At 39.7% G+C, this 22509-nt stretch overlaps 1 long non-coding RNA gene across 1 annotated transcript; it reads right to left on the bottom strand.

Annotated features, from left to right (window-relative positions):
• Positions 1-5311: 5311 nt before the first annotated feature.
• LOC119742134 lies at positions 5312-22151 on the bottom strand. Its single transcript, XR_005272821.1, has 3 exons — positions 21974-22151; positions 10058-10180; positions 5312-6742 (listed from the first exon to the last, which is right to left on the bottom strand). It is a non-coding gene; the product is annotated as an uncharacterized LOC119742134 (long non-coding RNA).
• Between the last annotated feature and the right edge of the window lie 358 nt (positions 22152-22509).

Here is a 22509-nt window from a genome sequence, read left to right as displayed (position 1 = left end):
TGAAATAATCCTCATGGACTGCCTGGACCCCCAGAAGACTGCAGGGAATTCAATGCTATCCACGGCCGCGGCTGCTAAAGGAAAGGATGATCTTTTGGAGGCTTGACACTTACTTTCTAGGGAAGATTCTGTTGACTAAACCCGCAACCTCTTTTGTGTAGTATCCTGAACTTTTAGATCCAAAAAAATATCTCTTAATTTTGATATATCATGCATGATCTGACATTTTTCAGGATGGGTGGACATTTTATTCAATCTCTTCACTCAAAGTCTTCTCAGGTGTTCGGGTAATTCTATACAGGAAATTGCCTGAATGAGATAGCGTTAGAATACAGAGATATCTCCCATATCAATTTCATTTCTTGCGAGTTTCGGCACCATAAGTTCCTGTCGACGAGGTGAGGGGAGGGGTGGATTTGATTTCCATATTCATTTTGTGCATCTTAACTGGTCTTAAAGGGTTCAAGTCAGTTAGGAACCACTGTCAATTTACTTTTAACGGTTCGGCAGCTTCTAGTACGCCTATTGAGAAGGTAGTGAGCTTAAAATGTCACAGTACATTATCTGCACCCCGTATTACTAGATTTATTGTTACAGTCTGTTTTACAACATTGTAACCAGTCCCAAAAAGTGTTGTTATCCACGATGTAGACCTGTGTTCCGACTGCAATTTAGTTCCACTACCCGTCCGACTTCGAATAATCAAAACGAAGCTATTTGAGTATGAATATAACATCCTTTGAAAGACTCGTTTATTGATGCATTTCGTCTTTAAATACGTTTCCTTTTTCGTCTCTTTATTTCCACAGCAAGTAATTGGCACAAAGTAAACAAAGACACTTTCGAGAACAGTTCCTCTCAATTTATCTTATATTCTGTTTACATCATTAAATTGTGAAATCCCCAGCATGCGAAGAAGTCGTTTTATCTTTGAAGAACCCAACTGTCCTTAGTCGTCCATTAAATGTACGGCATCCTTATGCATGCCTTGTTTGGATGGATTGACGGCATCCTCGTCTGCAGCATTACACTATTGTTGCCACTCATCTCTTGGGATTCATAAGTCACTCAGCCCTCTCGATACTTGAAAGCCTTGGCCTTTGTAGCCAGAAAATCAAAATAAGGGGTAGCAAAATACGCCAGAAATTTAAGCTCATTTTACTCGACCTTATAGTTGGTCGTTATATGATCTCCCTTGTGGCCGTAACTCTTTCATATTCGCGGCCTTGTTTTTTTTTTCTCTCAATGAATGAGATCTTCTAGCACCAAATGAAACCTTGGAACCACTGATGTCACTTTTCTGATGTGTTTCCAAAGTCTGGGCATGATTTGAAACTAATCTTTGGGCCATAATTCAGTCCTCTTAAGAAAGGAGAAGAATCTGGCCAGCTGATGAATTCAGCAGCCAACTTGCTAGAGTGAACTATAAATTAAAGAACAATCTTCCGTAGGTGTTTAACGTATCTGAATATTACATACATTTGGCTTTATAGTCAGCACGCTGTATTGTTTAGATGGAAAACAAAGTAAATTTTGAAATAATTAAATAAAGATTATAGCCCTTTAATGGAATCGTCCAATATTAAGTTACCATGGAATTATTTTCTTGTATTCGGCTTGTATTCCATTTCATATGTTATTTGAATGGAATAATCCATCAACTGAAGCATTATTCAAAAAACAATCTTGAGTTTTAAACCATGGGTCTCTACAGTCTTTAGACTTACCTGTAATTTTTTTTTTTATTGCTGACTCCGATTTCGAAAGTTTATGTTATCTGATCAGTATCGTGATTCCTCTCATTGTAGTGACCTGAACACATCGTTTTACACTTGTCTGAAGGGGCAGCACTGATCTCTACGTTCCAAAAAAAATCTGGTTGAACCATTGCATGGCTTTTAGGCATTTTGTACAAACTACTAAAGCCATGCGTTGGGTACCTCGGTAACTCCATTGCCATTCTGACATCGAATCGCATGTGAAAACCAGGGTACACCACAGGCGGATCCAGCTTTCAGGAAACGCGGGGCGGGGGGGGGGGGGGATATGATGGTGGGGGTTGAGTGAAGCCGTGACGAAGGCACGCCTTGCCAGGGGTGGGGTCGAATTTTTTTGAAATTTCTGCGATGCTTTTCTCCTGCATTCTAAAGTAATCTGAGAATACATTTAGGAACGTTAGCCTTCCATTTATTATTCGTGAGCCTATTTTATACTACTTTCACAACATTAGTCAGCGGCTGAACGGGGGTTGCCCCCCCCCCCCCCGATCAGCTACTGCCACTGTTATCGTGTTATAACATGAAACCGTACATTATTTATATATTAAACGGAAACATAGATTTCTAAACCTTCTGGGTGCATAAATGAGTTGGAAACTGTCTGGTTGGCAGTGCCTTAGGTTTGTGCATTTAAATTTCCTTGCTTGTTTATATTAAGAAAATATTTTACTCACACAAACAACCTTTGCTTTTTATAACAAGTAATTACAGTTTAGGCGCGCAGTGTCATTTTTCCAGTGGTTGTTAGTGATATTTTTCATTTTTTTTAAATGTCGCTGCCGTTAGGTATTTCTGTCGGATTCAGAAAATCGGCCTTTCTCTGACCAATTTCATTGAACTATGCCTCATCTGTCATGTCTCTCGAGAACGAGCACGATTGTTTAATGTCTTTCCCCCACTAAACAATCACTTCATAAATCTGGACTGGCAAATTCAAATCGATGTATAGTTTCCACGAAGGGAAAATATCTTAGATACGGAACAGTGTTTAATGGATACTTGCCTCCACGCCAGACGGGTTAAGGCCCGCAGGTTGATCAATTTGTCTCCAAATTGTTTGCGACACAAACACGGTATTTCCTCTCGGAACTGGCAAAATCTGTTTCATGTTCTCGAGTCCACTTCATCCTCGTCAAGTGCTTGAGCGATTGTGACTAAACGGTCTCACTAAAGAAGAAGGAAAAACCTCCCGTATAATAATTGGAGCCATTAATTAATTATCCACTCGCTCAAGTACAGCATGTGGGATATGCGCGTCGAAACAAAGGGCAACATTTTTTTTGTACTTTGGCTTTTTCTAATGGATAGGACCATGACTTTCAGTGATGTCTCCCACGAACAGTGGCCGTTCAATTACGGATTGATGATCTCACCTGCTCTAAGTGGAAACTTTAAAGTGACCATTGCGAGTTTTCCAAATATCCTATGATGGGTTGACTAGAAAAGTACGAATTGTCTCTTTTATCTTCCGTAGCTGTATTATTTAATCAAATGATTATGTGATAATGAAGACATTTATAGTGAATTCATATGTGCGTTTTCCCACTTGTTTCACAGTGGTGTTTTCAATTTGGACGAAATGTAGGCTACTGTTCGATGAGTTGCCGGAATAGCGAAAATCGCAAAATTGTGGCAAGAATTACCGCTAACATTGAGTAACATCACAGTGGCCATATTCCTCTTGCAGGCCAGTATACGTCAAAGTCCGAACACCAACATGCATTACGAGGATACCGGAGAATTCGTTTTGACCACTGTAACAAACATCCCAATCTATCACCCGATGGACTTTATGTGAATCGGGTGATATAATGACCGAGGCTTTGCCTTTGCTTTTAAGCCGTGTCCATTGACCCCTAGGTTCCAAGACTAATGACACCCCTATTATTCCATTTCTGGGAGATGCTCGTCTCACAGAATTATACGGTGGAACCGTCCCATCCCCACCTTCTTCCCCAACTTTTTTTTTCACTTTTCAAATTCCCGCTTGTTCAACTCAACCCACAGTGAGTCTGTATAGCACGCTCGCCTTTATTCCATTCAACTACATGTACCATCCTTGGGATGTCTGGATATATTATGATGAAGGAAAAAAATTCTGAGACATATCAAAGCAGCGAATCAGCATCTGAAGCTGCGATTTTCAGGACCCCCCCCCACCCCCACCCCCACCCCGTTGATCCAACCGCACCATATATTTCCCAGCCATTTACCAGCTGTAGTCAGCTTGGTTCAGGTTTGACTGTTTCTAGTCAAATCTGGCTTGAGTTTTTGCAAAGTGCCGTTTGTCAAGTTGGTCTTTGTTTTATACCTTTCGAAAATAATAAAATTAAGGCGATCGAAGCAAAATATAGAAACACATTCTTTATTTTTTTTATTGACAGGCACATGTTACTTTACATACACATAATCCTTTCCATTTCTAAGAAAACTGTTCCAATTGCGTTTTGGCGTGGGTCATTCAGAATGCCGAGGAATTCCTCATTTTTAATTAGAGCGTTAACAAAGCAAATAACATAGCATAGGCCTACACGGGCTTTTGATAACACAAAAGGTTTTGGAAAAGTATTAAACATCGTAGTTTGGTCTTTGCCATCGTAGTTTGGTCTTTGGTCTTTGTGGGTTTTTTTTAAGTTCTCTTCCCAATCAAAATCAGCAGAGTTGAACTATACTCATTTGTTTTGACTTTTGATTCATTTTGTAGCATTTGCTATATTTTAGCAGTTTTTAGTAGTTTTTCTTTCCTTTTAATGATAACCGTTTGTCTAATGATTACGTAGACGTCCATAGTGCAGCTGTGATGTTACCAGTGGTGTTTGCTGGGAGGAGGGGGGGGGGGGAGGGGTATCAAGCAGACTACTCCGTGCTGGAAGGTAACCATTTCTTTTTTTCTAAACACGATATTTGACAAAAGGTGGCGCCCTTGGTTGGGGTTAGTAAACACAGCTGCAAAACACCTATTTATTCATGTTCTATCACCCCCCCCCCGAAAAAAAAACGCCAATGGATGTAACTAAACATCAACGGTTTGGCAAGTGGTAAATTTTGGGTGTGAAAATGCTCTTTGCTTATGCCCCAAGGTTTCCCCATAAAATGAAAATATCAACGTCAAGGGAAATTAATGTGCATTCACTCTCGCTTGAGTCAAGTGACTCATTTGTGGCTGGTTCCAACAGAAGGTTTGGTGGTGCATTAAGTGGACAAACCATTTCACATGTTTGAAATTCTCTCCAAAACGCCGTCACTATAAACCCGCGCTTGGCTTATAGTCATGTATTTCGGGTTAGATTTCAAGTGACAAATGACAAGATTGTGACATGGCGCGTGTTTGTGGTACGTATATACAGACATAAACTGCATTCTCCGGGTTTAGTATATCAAGGCTTCTTCGACTGAAAGGAAGAATAAACAAAACAGCTCTGCAGTATGTTATCGATGAAACCTACATGGCTTATGTACGGTATATATTGTTCCGCTTTACATATTATGAAGCTACCATGTACAGAAATATCCATGTACATTCCTCAATCTTCTATCCAGTCTAGCACTTTTTGTAGCCGTTGATTTTGAGATTCTACAGTTGTTTCTTTCTGTGTACATGTTACAATGTGTCTTGACTGAAGTAAAATATTACTACCTGTGTACGTGCGCTACCAAACAACCTTATTTGCGACGGATTACATAGGCCTACATTTACAAGAAACGCACAAACATTGTACTTTAGGTATCGCATCACTGAACATTTTTAATTAATATTCACATAAGTAGAGGACATGTTTCATTTGGAAGAGCAGTTTGTTAAGCACTGTCCAAAATTAATTATATTTCTTTTATTTCATCCAACCAATACCCCAAAAAATGTTAACTTCATAAAATCAATATTAATTTTGAAGTCCCTTGAAAACCTACACTAAATTTGTTCTCCGAATCTCTATTTAACAATGTACTTGGGAAATGCTTTGTTTATTGCCAATATGTGATTTTCATATAACCTTTAACGTAAAAGCAGTGTTTAGTTACTTTAAATTTATTAGAATGATCACTTGTCCAATCTTTGAGAAAGATTTGTCCTCCGCAAAAGAATCTATACCACGATATTTCAATTTTGGTAAAAGTTCAGACGATAGAGTGTGGTACTGTATACGTAAATGCCACAAAATTTCGAAACACGTTGAGTATATTTCTTTTCTGAGTTAGTAGAAGTTTAATAATCCTTATCTTTTAACGTATATTGGAATAATTTACTACAAATCTGTACATCAAAACACCGGTTAAATATTTTAGCTAGCAGGATACAAGAGACTCCAGAAAAATCAGACTTGTACCAAATTCGGTAGCACTCAGGTCAAAGACCAGGGCAATCTTTCGTTCATAAATATTGTGAAGGGAGAGATTACTACTACTAGTATCCTCCCCCCACCCGCTAGATAGGCCACTAGAAATTCAAATTCTTGTCCCACTCCCTCTATCACTGACGATATTTTACCATTGAATAGTTTCTTTTGCAGAGGAGCCCAAATGCACAGCCACATATTTAGGGTACATTTAAATAACATTAACGCATTATCCTGTCCAGCTTAGAATGTCCTGTCTCCTATACGTGTGTAAATGTTACTAGAGTTATCAGTGGGAAGTCTTTATCTAGCCAAGGGCCTCGACAGGAACGTGGCGCACCGATTCCACGCCTTACGGTCGGAGCTATAACTCGAGCCCCCAACCAGCCTCCGGCAACCTCTGACGCAGGAATTAGGGACCACGTCGCGGATGAATTTGGTACAGCTAAAGCAGTCTAGTGGGCACGCGTTTGAGTCCCGCTTGTCCAGGTAGTGTGAGGATGGAGACAAGATGTCCACGACCCGTTTGGTCATCAGGGCATCGTCGAATTCATCGTCTGTATCGACGTAGGGCATGCCAATGACTGCCTCACAGAAGAGCGCCAAGGCGCATATGCACAGTACAGCTCTCTGTAGAGGGGAAGAAACAACGTGGAAAACAGGAACTAATAAAATTCTGTGCTTGAAAAGGACACTGATTGGAGCGGTATTAGGGCTCCGGAATACATAGGCGCACCGGTGAAATACCCATACAAAATGTGCGCGCTGAGGGGTGTAGAGGATCCTCAGAGGATCACAAGTTCCCCAGTCCCAGTTAAAAATCAAAAGCTATTCAAATGAGCTTTGACAAAGGCGCTCCTCTGTTCTTCCATTGTTTCTTGTGAGTGGACTTGTGACTGGACTTGCGATGAAGTTGTGACTGGACTTGCGATGAACTTGTGCTGGACTGGACTACTTCCCGCTAGCACGAATTAATTTTAATGGTCCCAAACGGTCAAGGGGTTACTTAGAATCTGTATGCCCGTATTTGCCATGCAGCCATCAGGGAGCATGCCCAAAGTCAAGACGCTAAAACAATCAAAATCATTAGCAATGCTGGAAAAAAATCCGTGAAGAGAAACGGGGATCGCTTTAATTTTGTGGAATTTCAATAAAAATAAAAAGAGAGATTCCCTATGGCAGTAATTAATATAAATGGTAAATCCAAAAAAGTTAGGCCGCCTCGGGTCGAATTGCGATTTACTTGTTGATAGTGCGTCGTACAGTGCATAGCGCGCGGCTTGTGTTTATGTTTTAGCGGCCAGATACCATCACGGACGCTATCAGTTCGGTCGCGGTTCAAGCAAATCGCCGGTCGACCAGTGCTGGCCTATAGTTGCTCCAAATTTTTGGATTCGTAAATTTCAGGTTAACCCAGTCAGCAAGTAGTTTGCAGCAGTTTATTCTCTTTTTTTTTCAATATAACAGTGAGCAAAGAAATTAGATGGAGGGGGATTTCAAACGGGACGACCTCCAGAAGAAAGTACTGATGATGCTCATGTTCAAGAATATTATTAATGAAAAAAAACAAGCTCTCAAGTTGAGACTTTACGACTCGTTTATTACCGATTAGGTTTAGAAATGAGTGTAACCAACTGTTTCTCTTCATCTGTCAGTCTCTAATAATAATGGAGCATTTTTCAAATCTGCATTATCAACCACCTTCGTCATTCAGTAAACACGTGGGGATTTATTTTCATTAAGTCCCTGTATGTTTGTTTTTCCTCCCAGTATTTGCTTATAGGCAATAGTGCAGAATCCTTACGCATCTCAAGCTGTTAGAGTACGGTCAATGCACTGTGAGCTGTGATTTCACCCATTCCTCAATGTCTTTTTTTTGTTCATCGGCAAGAAGTGCTTCTAAAATATTTCCATCCTACGCTTACAATTGACTTGAACTTTATGGATAGGAAGAGTGCGGCGTTGAATGCTTCAATGCTATGTTTTGCAGATTCAACCTTGCATACAAACAAACAGTTTTCGATCCAGTCATTAAGGTCATGCCGCCCACGGATCATTATGGTTCTCCCTCCCTTCAAAAAGGGTTATAAATATTTGAGAAAGACAGTCTCAGAAGACTCTCTTTTTAAAATATTGATCTTACCGTGCATTATTTAGTATTCTCCCTCCCAAATCAAAGTCTCAATCTCCGAATTTAGTCAAGAGAACTATTTTACGATGTGTTTAGTTCGCTTCCTGACGATATTTCCCCATATCTATCTTGTATAACCCAAACTGTCCGACAGATTGTCGTCATCAAGCCGGAGCGCAGTGAAATATTCATCACAGGAAAAGCAGCGGATGTGAACAGCCCTAAATAAATCATGAGAAACAATGATTGAAAACGGAGACTTGAGAATTTACCAGGAATATGTTCCATCGATATTTTCCATACATTTCGTATCGTATTCACCTGGTGCAATATGTAAAAGTAGATTGAAAAGGCTCACTTTTCTTCTAGACACGCAAGAGGAAGTAAATAAAAAATGTATACACAAACAAAAGAGAAAAACGAGAAACATTTTCATTTAGGTTGCAAAATCTGAAACCAAAAAGGGAAAAAGATATAGGCCTACTTGTTGTTTCGCCTTTCAATATTTTTTCTAAAGTGGTATTATTTCGAAATGCTCACTTTTCAATAATGTAATTTTTCCACCAATATGGTACTTTGGTGACTTTTTAAATTTGTATTATTATTTCCTTATCCAAATGCCTTAAGGGGTCACAAATTCTGTCATTTAATTAAAAACAAAAGCAGTCACATGTTTAGATATGCAGAGATTGATCTTTGAAATGGGCTTTAATTTGATCGTTAAAGTTTGGTTTGAGAATGCGCAAAAGATTTCAATGTAATATGGCTTGGAGTGTATCTGAGTGCTGGGCTAATGACTATCATATTGCAGCACACAAAAGTGCTTCAAGAAATAACGCCTGTTCAGTACATGGTACCAACTTTAGTTCCATTAGCTTGCTCATAGAAAGAAGAAAATACTGTTCTCTTCTTGGCTCAATTGAAATTACCACAGGGTGTAAAAAGTAGACAGATTCAGGGAAAACACGCAAAACACATATAAGGACAACAGGAGAGCTGAGCTTTGTTTCTGATCCAACACCCCCCCCCCCCAAAAAAAAATTAGCTCTGCTCTACCCACATGATGTATATGTCCCCATTTCTCCGCTTTGAATATGACCTGGAATACAATCTCAAATGCATATATAATGATTCGTTTCATTCCAAAGCTCGCTTTTTAAGTTACGGCAGGACAGAGTATACCATACACATGAAACTCGAGATTGACACAAATACGACTGCGCTCAAACAATGAGCAAGAGGCTCTTTGCTCATTGCCAGAGCTAGATTTCATGTGTGAATATAACTGAGAATGACAGATTCTCAGGTTTCACGACCGATCTCGGGCATGTAATCAATAACCAATGAGATTGGTTATCGAATAGCCTAAAAGTGAAGTATTATTTTCTTTTCTTTTCGGAAGAAGAGATCACTTGAAAATGTCTGAGATGCTCCGCTTGCTCGACACGGTTGAAAGTCGAGGAGTTTATGAAGTGTCACATCTCAATCACATTTGTTGATGAGTGAAAAACGAATTTCAAAAGATTCTTAAACCTACAGTACACCTGTAGGACAAGGTAGCTTGCATGAATCTCCATGGCGAACTATATAGGACTAGTATGTGCTTAGTTTCTTTCCGCATACAAAAGTATCACAAGACAGACTTTGACTATATTCTGATATAAAAACATATCGGGTCGTTATGTTCTATGATTCTCTGAAGCAAATTGCGAGTTATGATCTTTCACACGGCTTTAACTTTAGATTGCATGGTTTGTAAGATATATACATCGCTATTTCTCATAACTTTTTCAATGAAACTTTAAGACACTCACCATATTTGGTATGTCTTCTGACGTGTTCTTGCGAGGAGAAACTAAGAATGTTGTTCACAAGACGTTCTATACTAGCTTCAGTGTCGTCTCGGTGTGTATCTGCGGTGGGAAGCCTCGATTCTCCTGAAGGACAAGACAAATTCAAACTATATCAAGCACTGGTTTTAATCTTGATCTGGTCCCGACGGCAGTCTGACAAAAATAACACAACGAACCACGCGATAGAGCAACATGAACAAACTAAAACGTCAATAAGTGACAGGCCTCCGATAAAAAAATGTGTTGATGATGACAAATTTTGCTAGGAAAGGAAAGGAGTTTCCATATGCATACATCTGTCAGAAAGAGTAGTATAGTGCTTGGTTCAGTGGTATTTAAGCATCTTGTACGGGTGCTAAAGCAGCAACCACAGGTGGTCAGTTTAGCCCAGTGGGATACCCTTCAGTCCAAGACGCATTTTATGAATCAATCTTGGTAATGGCTATACTTCAAGCTGAGTTTGTGATATCACCTACGTCCTTCAAGTGGGAAGGATTTAATAAGTGTCGATTGCTGTGTACAGTTCAGGGACCCCCAAGTTGTAGTCGTTCGATGGATATTAAAGTCCGAGTGCTTCAGACCAGACATTAAACGGAGAAGCAATGCATATATCCTTGGCCTGGGTAAATGAACGATTGTCAGGCTTTTGATTTTAAATTGGTGCATACAGTGAAAAGTGTAGCTGGGTACATGATCTGGTGACATGCTTCCTTCATATTAGGCAACAACCCAAGGCCATTACCTAGGATCATGTCCATTCAGAAATTGAAGGTAATGACGTCACAAACCCAGCAATGGAAATATATACAGCCAATAACACCATCACTACCACGTGAAAGTTGGCTCCGCAGTAAATCCGTCTATAAGCTACCACGTCAGCTTCAGGATCAAGGATTTTTGCAAGGCTCTGAGTTTACCTACCTTCAACTTTATTTGACCCCAATGTGACATTACTGGGGTCAATGAAGGTTAGACTCCACTGCAATGCATACAGTCCTAGAGAGGCAAGTTAACACAAAATCGAGAGCGGCTTCATTCATGGAACTTACCTTAATACTCCCACGTTGCTGCCTGTCATATTTTATTCTGACAAGTTCCAACACAAAGTGACTTGTATGCCTTTATATAAAGTGCCATTATTAACTAGCACTTTTATTGTAAGTGTTCTGTTTGAAATTAATGCAATGGCACTAGGGCAAAAAAACAATTTTTTTTTTCTTTTGCATAATACATTTTATCAACAATTCCGGAACACAAAGTCATAAATTATAGACATATACCTTGGACCCGATGTCAGGTTTTACATCGCGATTCTACGAAAGCTAAATTTAAGTGGTGACACACCTAAAATATTTTTTTCGGAGTTTTAAATATTTTTCTGTGTAGTAATTATCATCAATAATATGTTCAATGAGAAAGTAGTAAATGAATGAAGGCGATTGGTGTTTATTACAAAGCAAACAGTATATTCTTAAATTAATTCTGTTCCAAGATTAAGTATGATTTAACAGTCGTCGGTTTTTTGTTTAATACGTGAAAATTCACTGTATCTTGCTCACGCCCTGTTAGTAGGGTTATTGAGCAAGTATGACCAATAGTTCTAGATGGAAAGTTTGATTTACAGGACAATCGCCCTAGGCGTAATTACAGTTCAATTAATAACCATTTGGAAGCGGGAAAATCAGCGATTCCTTTGTCATTGATGGTAATTTATTGCGATATAGGCCCCATATCTTAGAATCAAACGCGCACATATATTTGCTCCCAACTCACATGTAGTTATAGGCAATTAAGTTAATTCAGTCGGTCAGATACTGTTTAGATAATGGCGCAGGAGTTATTATGATCATTGAGAGTAACCTTGTGCAAAACCGCATGCAATTTAAACTTTACAGCAATCTGCATTAATATAGCTGTTCCGGAAAAGCGTTGGGTAATCTGATGATCTGGCGACTTCACATCTCGGTCAATCACCCAACTAAATCGCTGAGAGTTTGTCAGAAATTCAGGAGGCAATTGCAGCTTCAAACAGAAGTTAATGGGGGAAACAAGCTGATATTTTTAAGCTTGAAAAATTTCCCTGGAAGGTCACAAAGGGGAGGAACACCTGCCCGTTGTGTTAAAACGTACACTCCTTACCTCTAAAAAGGTAGAAAATCGAAAGCATCCATCGTGTCCGAGAAGGGAAAGGGGCAGAAAAAAAGCAACTAACAAGATATAATAAAACCTGTATTGTGAAGGTATGGATTCTTTTGAATTTGAGGTGGAGCGGATTATGTGAGTTTTAGAAATCGCAATACACTTGGGACTGACTCACCAAAAGTACTGAATTGCAATGTAATCTCAAACAATAACAAGTTTGTAACTCTGTTCTTGTTCCGCTAGCAACACTTTATTCAACGCCGCAAACGATTTGGTTTTAATATTGCGACCGTGTATTTTATGTGGCACATCATGTAAACTTAACACTGCAATTTTGCACTGTAACCTTTTTCACGATCTAACTTCTAATACTTGCGGAATATTTTAGTAAAACCCCTGTACTGATATAAGGTATACTTTCACGTCTTCTCGACTAACAAATGTTAATGTAATTTTCGTTTTAGCTGCGTTCAAAACCCTTTTAGGTGCTATAAACCCGTGACGGTAACTCTCAGGTAACACATTCATATATAAAACTTGTATAACGACAAGACATCCTATAGTAAGTCTCACCGTCACCTGTGTATCATTACCGCTTGATAAGTGGCAAGGCGAAAGGAGTGTTATTCGTGTTTGAGATGCGTATATCGATGCTAACGCCCTGCGGCCGACTTGCGACCCCAATACGCAAGGATGTCTTGGAAGTGCGAGCGGTATGTCAAACATACCGCCTCATCTGTACTGTAGGGGTCATTGCCACGGGGCAAGATACTAGATCCGGCCCCAAGCTATAACGATGCGAAGGAGTGATATCACGATCGGCTGTGTTGTCAACTGTGCGACGAAGATCGTTGAACACATGGACAGTCATGAACTCGCAGCACTTGACTGGGAATTGCTGCAGGGAGCACTATGTGTACTACTACGGTGTGGTAAAGATCATTTGCCACGGCGCGTTCGCCATAAGGGCTGCATGCATATTTTTTAAAGACCTTTTTGGTGCAATTTGTTTTTCAAGGCATCTTGTGGGAGAGAGGGGCTAGCCCAGCTGACGAGCACATTCGATGTGATTTACCTGATTCACAAATTGCCTAAGATTCCCATGACTTACAATCAGTTGGCTCTTGTACATCAATAGAGGTACATTAGTTTTGACATTATTCGATACTAATTGGCGCTGTTCACCTAGGTATGCCCTCCCCAATGTATTATAGTCGCATTGTAATTATTGCGGTCCGGGAACTCTCTACAGTAATTGCTTGCGCCTTCTTTTTGTGTTTGCCCTCCTTTTTTCAACGAGTTCGAGCCCCCCCCCCCCGTCCCAATTACCTGTTTTTTAGTAAGTAAATGTCTCTGCTTGGCAAATTCCCGTCTTTTGATAACTGCAGTGCGTTGAGGGAAGGAGGATATTTTGCTAACAAAGGTTATCGAACTCTGAAAATTCATAAATTGTTCTGGATATAACTTATAGGCTGTAAAAAAAAAAATCCAATTTTTCCAAAACCAATGTCTCATTAAGGTTATTATATCTTTTAATTCAAACCATGAACTGTGTTATGATGGATGACCTACCCATCCATCAACATAGTTCTGCCATCATTGCCCAATTTCACTGCCTAATTGTTGCTTCTTCTAATTAGATGGCAGTAAGGGAGGAAGACATATCGCTATCATCGTGAGGGAGAAAAGTCACCATGTATACAGGAAGGAAAGGAACGAGCCGTTTGCCAGATTGGCGCAATTGTGGATCATCCATCAGTGCGCCTTTCTGATGAATCCGTCACTGCCCATTCAGTATGGCCAAAGGAAATTGATGCCCCTTGTAACTTTTTGTCAGCTAGACTGTCGGACCTTAGCTCATCAGGATAGGAGCCGTGTAGCTTGGGTTAATTAGCCGCGCACTGTTGTCTTACCCTTTGCTCCCAACTCTCCCTCTCTCGGAGAAAACTCGGCCCTATACTCTCAGGCAAACACGACGCGTTTCCCCTCATTCCCCCTGGGGTAATATGTTACCATGATTTTCAGAATGTTGTTCCCCCTTTTACCCACACATCGTCTAACACGGAGAACTAACGCGGAGCAGTTGTGTGTAAGTGGCTGATTAATACGTCCATCCATCATGCAAATTGCTTGTTTGGGGGAAATGTAATTTTGGCAATTGATGCATTCGCTACGAAAGATCAACATTGATTCGGGGTACATAAAAAACGAGGGGCGTGGGGTTCGAAATTGAAATTGCAATTTGAGGGGTGATTTAGAGCTATAAGGACTTTGTACGAGGAAGGTATGCGCCATTTGTCGCTCCCAATTCTTACACTGGCCTTAGTGCTGAAGTTAAGTTCAGAGCGTTTGTTCTGGCGTCCTGCAATTTTAACATAATGGAAAAGACGAAGTTCAATTGGAGGTATCTTGCGAGAAAGTAATATATATACATTCAATCAACTTTTCTTATTTTAGACTTAGAAGCACCCACTTCGATCACTTGGTCCCCCCCCTTTTTTCCCGGCAAGCCTTGTAGACATCTGCCAACTGTCCCTTTCGTAAACTCTATGTCGAAGCAATTTTTTTCTCAAATGCAAAACCCTCATACATCAACACCGATCGGACTTGATTGCAAACCTTTTAGCAATTAGTGCCTTAATCGTTCCACTGCCCTAGTGACCTCATTTAAGCCATGGCCTGACCACGCATTTATCCAAGGGTCATTATCATTGACCGTTGGTCTATTTTAACGCAACATATTGAAGCATCGTTGACCTGGTACTTAGTTCTCCTGTAACGGTCATTAGTGGCTGGCTTGTGCATTTTTCCACTTTTGTTGATTGGACGGGTGAATTGGAATGTACACACAAAGACCAAATCAGTATTTTAAACTCTGTTGTAATGACTGATTCCGAATATGAAACTCCAAATATGAGGTTTTTAAGAGAGTTGTAGTCAATTGCAAATTCGACCAAGGAATTTTTACTGACAAAATAAACCAGTAAGAGGTGATAATGTGTAAGGAGTGTTCGCTTATAACGTTAAGTACCTAACAGTTCAACCCTCACCACGAACAACATTTTAACACATCGGACTTAGGTTTTTTTCATGTTGGGACATAAAGCATTAATGTTCGCGGTGGTTCCATTTTTGGCGTACGCTTAACACTGTACTTTGTCATTTGGTTAAAAGTAACGTGTGCTACATGTACTTCCAGCCAGCATTACAAGAAACGTATCAGTCAAATTCTCCAAAAGGATGACATGAACTAAAAGCCGTTGATAAAAATTGATTAAAAGTAACGTTTTTTCGTTGTAGCGTTTACGCAGTGAGTTAAGATAAGTGGCACAGCTGGAAGGAGCGGGGTTCTTCCAAAAAAAGGAAAGGGAAAGGAGACTGAAAAAAGAAATGAGTAAGCCCTTAGCCAAGGTTACATTTGCATGCAACGTTAAATGTCAACAAGAAGCCACTGGTCTAAAAATGCAACTACTTTATGGTAAATTTTCTTATGAGCAGCGTGGCCCCTAGCGTCAAATGAGGTTCCCCCGCTCGCTTTAAAAAGTAGCGTCGGCCAGTCGAAAAAACAATACTTTGTACTCCTCCCCTAGCCAACAAACCCCCAGATCCGATACAAGAAATACCTTGTATTAGATGTTTGTATAAGGCGCCGCTGTGCGTCACAACCATACAAATATAATAAACTGATCTTCCATACGTACTGTGGACATTCCTTTGTATTCGTGTAGTTTAGAGGGAAAAAAAACGAGAAAAATTTACTCCCACTGTGAACAATCTTTCAACCCAAATGTTTCATCAATATTTCCTTGAGTGTTCCTCTTCATTTTGCAACGGATAAACCTAACCCCAAAATGCTTCAAAACCTCTTTCGGGGGGGAGGGGGAGGGGGACCTAGTGTGGACGTGTGCAAGTCCACAAAGCGTTCACGCTTCCTGCATCCTGTGGACCTCTTTTGTTCACAGGTCCACAAAGACTATGTAAGGTATGAGCACACCGGTAGTCCATAAGGATGTAGTGTCGGTAAGCGGACACGTCAAGAACAACTAATTGCACTTTAAAAACTCTCATGAAGGGGGAAAATCCATACATTAAATTCAGCAAAGTATACATGTATATGCTTGAGTCATCGGTGCCGGAAAGACTGTGGCATGTACACGACGATGATACATTTTGTTTGTCTTATACGAGGGACGGGTTTGCTCAAGCTTACGAGGCGTGAGAGCGCTATCTGCGGAAGACTTGCATCGGGCAGCGCAGGAGGCGGCTAGACTTCATTGATTACGTTGAATATACCAAAAGCGCGTGTTGAACTATGGGATGAAAGTCAATTTGCACAGCCGGACGAACCGATTTACTCTGGCCTATCCGCCAACTCGCTCCACACGCCCCGGCCGAAGTCACCAATAACACGGTACATTGCTTGCACTTTAAATGACTGTGTTGCACCAGCGCCAGGCAGGGCATGCAACACGCATTCATGCCATAAAAGAGAAACACAAGAAAATATATTATTTTGTTAAACAGTTTCTGTTTTGACAGCAGAAACGTCTAATTGCCTTGTCAGCTCTTACACACAGAAGCATTATTGATTGAACCACAAAATATGCAAAAACATGCACACCTGCCAGTTCATTTATCAATTATTAATTTTTGCGTAGAAACTAATATTACAGAAAACTAATTAAGGAAATTGGAAGGCTGCACAAATTTCAGTTTTCCCATTTCGCAAAAGTTTTCAATGGTGATATCTGTTAGCGGCTTTACGTTTCGCCGAAAGTGTTATCTTTAGTCAAATAATGTCAAACCAGGAAGACTTCTACGTGAGTTTCATGGCATTTTACACAAACTGAGTTTTGTTCTCTCAAACGGTGGATTTTGAGTTTGATAATATACTAAATAAAGCTGGAGCATCTCTAATTTGCTTAAATAACTTCGTATAGAGCAGGTATATGCGTGCACTCCTGGTCCGTGTCGTAACAACTCACTGAATTTTTCAAACTGAGATTGGGATATTTTATGGTGTCTTTTTTAAATTCTGGTTTAGTGATGATAATATCCGTCATGTTATGATGACGTAGGAACACTTTAATAGTACGATCGTAGAATTGCATATGCCTTGCAACTGCGCAATCCACCTGAATACTTGACGCGAAGTAGTAAAGGCGGACACTGAAATATTCTCAAGCTTTTTTGAAAGCTTTTGATTTTTCGTTTGAATACACTCTGCTTAAAATGAGACTACACAGGAATTTCTCGTGTCCTTTCTGTCATACTTGGATCGCATGAATGCGTGGAGTGTCTTCAGAGTTTACGGATTCAGTAAGCGATTTTGAAAATAAGGGTCTAGCCCAACTGCGTTCAACCTAAAACTGTTACCGGATAGATATTGTAAACTACATGCAGTATTGATCACCGTAAATTGGTATCATGAAATTATAACATCATAAATTATGCCAATATCAAAATGTTCTGCTGACCAATATCACCTACCCGAATTGCGACATTACCATAACGATGGTTGCTGTCACGTGGTGGAGCTTAATTAGATGAGCAAATGGTCCTAAGGGCAAACCTAAGTGCCACTTTATACTCAGCGCAGTTTTTGTTTGTTGGAAAAAGAAAGTATTCAGTGCTCCTCACTGGTACTATTGTGCAATCAATGATTTATGAAAATGAAACCTGGCCGAGTACATTTATGCACAGACACTAATATGATGGTTGACAGCTTCTACCTGCAGGCAAACTCAATAACGGATCTTACGGTGATTGTATTGAATAGTCAGCCTGGCGACATTTGTATCCAATAAAATAACAGATGCTTCCTTCCCCGAAAAAAATGTTCTCATTCAACAACAAAAAGCCCAGATTAGCCATTTGGAATGGTTAAGAGAAAATGTGGCAATTGAAAGAATGCCTAAAATTCATTCTCTGCCAATCTAAATGATTTATTTTAAGACGGCAAAACATTTTATGACATGAAATGAATAAAGAATAACCATAACTCAGCAACCACTCCAACACTGGGAACCTCATCCATATAATTTTCAAGGGAGCTTTGATCATATATTTTAAGGAGGACGACTCGAACGGACCAGGACCAGCCCAGTCTGCATTCGTATACTTCATTTGAGTTTCAGATAACACACATTATCTTTTGAGGTGTGCTTTTGTACGAAGGTCCAGAAGGCATCCTTCTATAGTATAGCGCAGAGATACAAACATGTCGGCACGGTCAATCAGAGATCAATCCGCCAAGGAAATCACAAACATCTTGTCTCAAGTCATGTGACAAGCTTCCCTGATATAACAGTGACGAAGCCAACCTTTCGTCAGTGTTTATCCCCTGTTTCTCGCAACCTGACTTGTGATTGACTCGATTACATCTCACATTTAGCGGGTATTTTCATACATCCTGATTTTATCTGATAACCCACTGTGAAAGAACGAAAACATGCATAGAAGGATAAGTTTTACACACTTCTAAAATCCCCAAATTTAGCAAAACCTACAGGTTTTTTTCTGAGTTTGAGTTTTTTAAATTTCTATTTCTACTTTCTAATTTGGTTAAACTCGAAAGTTTGTTAACAAAAAGACATCAATATCCACAATGTTTCGCAATGTTATACACACTTTCACAATGTTATACACTGAAAGATTGCAGATCACTTCATTTGCTGCTCATGAAATTGATGTCGTTGTCTACTTCGCAGAAACCTGCTACATTTCTACCTAACGTAAAGGCTATAAGAAGTGAAATGAATTGTTCCCACATTTCTGCGCCGTACCTACGCGAAGTGTTGCAATTAAAAATCATCGAACTAGCAATCAAGACCAAATTCGTAGTATAATCTTACCACGGAAAGGCAATAACGATAGCGGTGGTGATTAACAACGACTTGGCGGCCGGCATTTTCCTCGTCTGTTTTCTCGGGTTATCGCGGGTTCAGCTGCGGGCTGCGGTGTCTTTAATCAACATTTGGGCGCAGGGGAAGGAAATGGTTCTATGGGAAGGACAGTCTCTCATCTCAACAGACGGCCTCCCACCAAGGACACAGACTAATTACTAACAGGTGTTTTTCCACGATCCAATTTCGTGAAATTAAATACTTGGCCAAAGAGTTATTTTACGGAAATCACAGTCAGAAAGTAACCAATTCCAGGCTCATCACTACCACCTTCAGTTTAATGGGCAATGTTGAATCATAATAACTGTAAGGATTTCAGAAGCATCTTATTGAGTCATACAATCGATGCGTGATACCAAAGTTAGACTTTTTGTGGTGCACTAGACTACGGATTTTATCGACACTCGACGGATCGGTAAAAAAAGCGCAAGGTATACCTTTGGGCAATTCTTTATCCTCGTATCTCCTTGAATAATCTCTTGACTTAAATCTTAAATATTGAACTAGTTCAAGTCACAGAGATCGAGTCCTGACGAGGTTTCGAAAAGCGAACTTGCCGAAATGGCACACATGAATACGAGATTTCCTCCTGGGCAATTTTTATCTGTGCAGACATCTCTTTTTTTTATCAGAGATCAACTATGAAGGAGTTTGTTAGAAATTCTAGCACATTCAACGGCAAATTCGAATAGCAAATTGGTCAGCCACAATTACCGGGACGACTTTATTTCATTCATGTAAAAAACATGGATTCTGGTTTCCAAACTCTCCAAATCTAGTACATCGACGAGAATATTTCATGAATCGCCTACCTCTAAGAGTTGGGTTGAAATAATCTATAGTAAGATGTGAGACCCCGACATGTTCAGTTATTCTTACTTTTATCTCGCAAATTGAAGATGTATAATAACAAACACCGTGAGATACATTGTTGAGATGCTAATGTCAATACTAAGACACCGAGTCATTAAGACTGCATGTTTTTACCGTTTAAGTTAAGTCTGCCAAGATAAGTCATGTCCACTCTATAGCTCTTTATCACTTTTTGTCAAATACAAGTGTCTCTCAATCAAAGGTGAAATCTCCAACTCATTCCAATGAACTTTTCCAATAATCATATTTAGTAAAGTTTAACACTCTTTGCATTTTTCAACTGCATTAAAGGTACACAGGATCATTTGCTTTTCATGCATTTTGTCGTTTTCCAATAATAGTACCACACAGAATAACCTATTCTGTTGAAGTTTCAGCTCAGTGGATATTACACTTTTCGAGAAAAAAAAAGAAGGGAAAACAAGCATGCACAACTTTGTTTTTAAAACGAAACACGATTTCGTCCATAACACTCTTTATTTCCAACGATTAGTCAACTGCAATGACCGATCGTTAGAAATCACCTGCTCCCTTGATTCATTCTGAAAAAAAATTACAGCAAGCCCAACGGAATATTTTCACGGGGTGTTTAGCACCAGTACGATCTTTGATCCAAATAAACTTTTTGGATAACAATTCGCTAGGTTACTTTTGGGATAAATACAAAATGATCCTTTATGCCCTTTATGTAAAAAGTCCTGACGATTTTTATCACTCCCTGTTATGGGAAAACAAAAATGGACCATTGGAAACCGGTAATTGCTGGGACTCATTTAAGATTAAACACGGAACAAGGTAATGAAGTATTTGTGAATAATATATAGCGATGAGATTGTTGATGTCTTTACTGTAGATTGTGTTGCTTCCATGAGATATTGCTTTTTTACAACTCGAACAAAGACTTCACAACGCGACAAAATACAAACAGTGTTAACAATTCAAAAGGTTGTTTTTGAAATGAGGCACGACAATAAACTCCCATGCGACATTTCTCCTTGCGTTGCATGCTTAAACAACTTGAAGACTAACGCTCCTAAAGCAAGTGCATCATAAGAGGATGCCATTTTAATGATTGCATACCGACATAATGATGTCGATGAAAGTCAAGGCTCAGAATTTTGTTGAAATATATGTAAGGCTTCAATAAGATGAGCGAAAACTCGCCTGAGTAGCAATCGTCTTGTGTCTTTTGTAGTAGAAACAAGCGCGGAAAGAGATAGACTAAAGCCAATGGACACCATTTGCACAATTCAAAAGAATTACAATACCAAAATATTGTGAAATATCCTGCTCGATTGTAAGTAAATAATAGGATCCAGCATCCTTTGAAACCATTGCGCCTAGTATGCTGCTTGTCATTTTCGAGAAAGAACTTATTTACCATCCTTTCCTTGCGATGGTTGAGATTGACATCAAATCATCGCAAAAAAACGGCTTTTTCAAAAAACTACCCGACATTGACCGAATTTAGTTTATGAGTGCAATCGGTTGATACAAATCCATGAATGACAATTATTTATCCCCAGAGACTAATTGTGGATCATACCACAAGAGCGGGCAATTCAAATCATTTTAATGCATATCAATGATATTTGGAAGGGAAGTCTTTCGACGGAAACCTTGCTTTGTGTCGAAAAACATGAAGTCGCATTTTCACAGTTTTGCTTTTAAAAAGAAGGGGGAAAAGTCAGTTGTTTGGCCTAACCTTCTTCGGATTAATTGTATTGTTTTGAATCGGTTAAAAACAACAACATTTCGTTGCTACTGGTGCCCATTACCTTTAAGCTTTTCATCACGAAAGTTCAAATTACCGATTGTTATGTCCTGACGGTGAGAAACTCTGGCTTACAAATTTCCTTAAAACCGACACTGGGATAAAACTTACCTTGACCTGTAAATATCCACTGCAATAGTCCCTGTTCAGAAAGAAAAACACGCACAATGTAAGATATATTACCTCTCACAAATATCCAGTCTTCAAGCATTCACTTGGCGTGACGATATCGGCGCTCGGACTCGTCAACAGACAGTCGTCTCGACAGGTAGGTCTGGAAAGATCTGTCCAAGGAGCATTCAACGAGAGGACAAGCAAGCCAGCTATATAGGATCGTTGTCTGCGACACTGCCCCGAACTCACTCACCTAGCCGTTATAACCATGCGATTTTGCATCATCCTGCACTGACAGAAAACTCTGACCAATAGCTGAGCTCGAAAGCCCGCCTCCTCGTCCAATAGGAGCAAAGGGCGGAGCTTGAATCATCCGAAACCGAAGTCTGATTGGTTAAGGTGTGTGATCAGTATCGATTACTTACTTGTGCGTTGGTGCAGACATTTGTAAATATTTCGCCGGTGACTTGTGGCGCAGTTAGAATTCGTGGTATATATATATTCTTTTATCTGTAGAAGAAATTCCATCGTTATCGCCAAGTTGAAATGAATATTATTTCGATAACAGAAATATTTTGATGAGCATTCCAAAATGCACTTTATTA

Source organism: Patiria miniata, unplaced genomic scaffold (genome assembly GCF_015706575.1).
Source record: "Patiria miniata isolate m_02_andy unplaced genomic scaffold, ASM1570657v1 HiC_scaffold_5, whole genome shotgun sequence".
NCBI lineage: Eukaryota > Metazoa > Echinodermata > Asteroidea > Valvatida > Asterinidae > Patiria > Patiria miniata.
The sequence above is the reverse complement of the archived record's forward strand: the minus strand, read 5'-3'. Positions and strand labels throughout refer to the sequence as shown.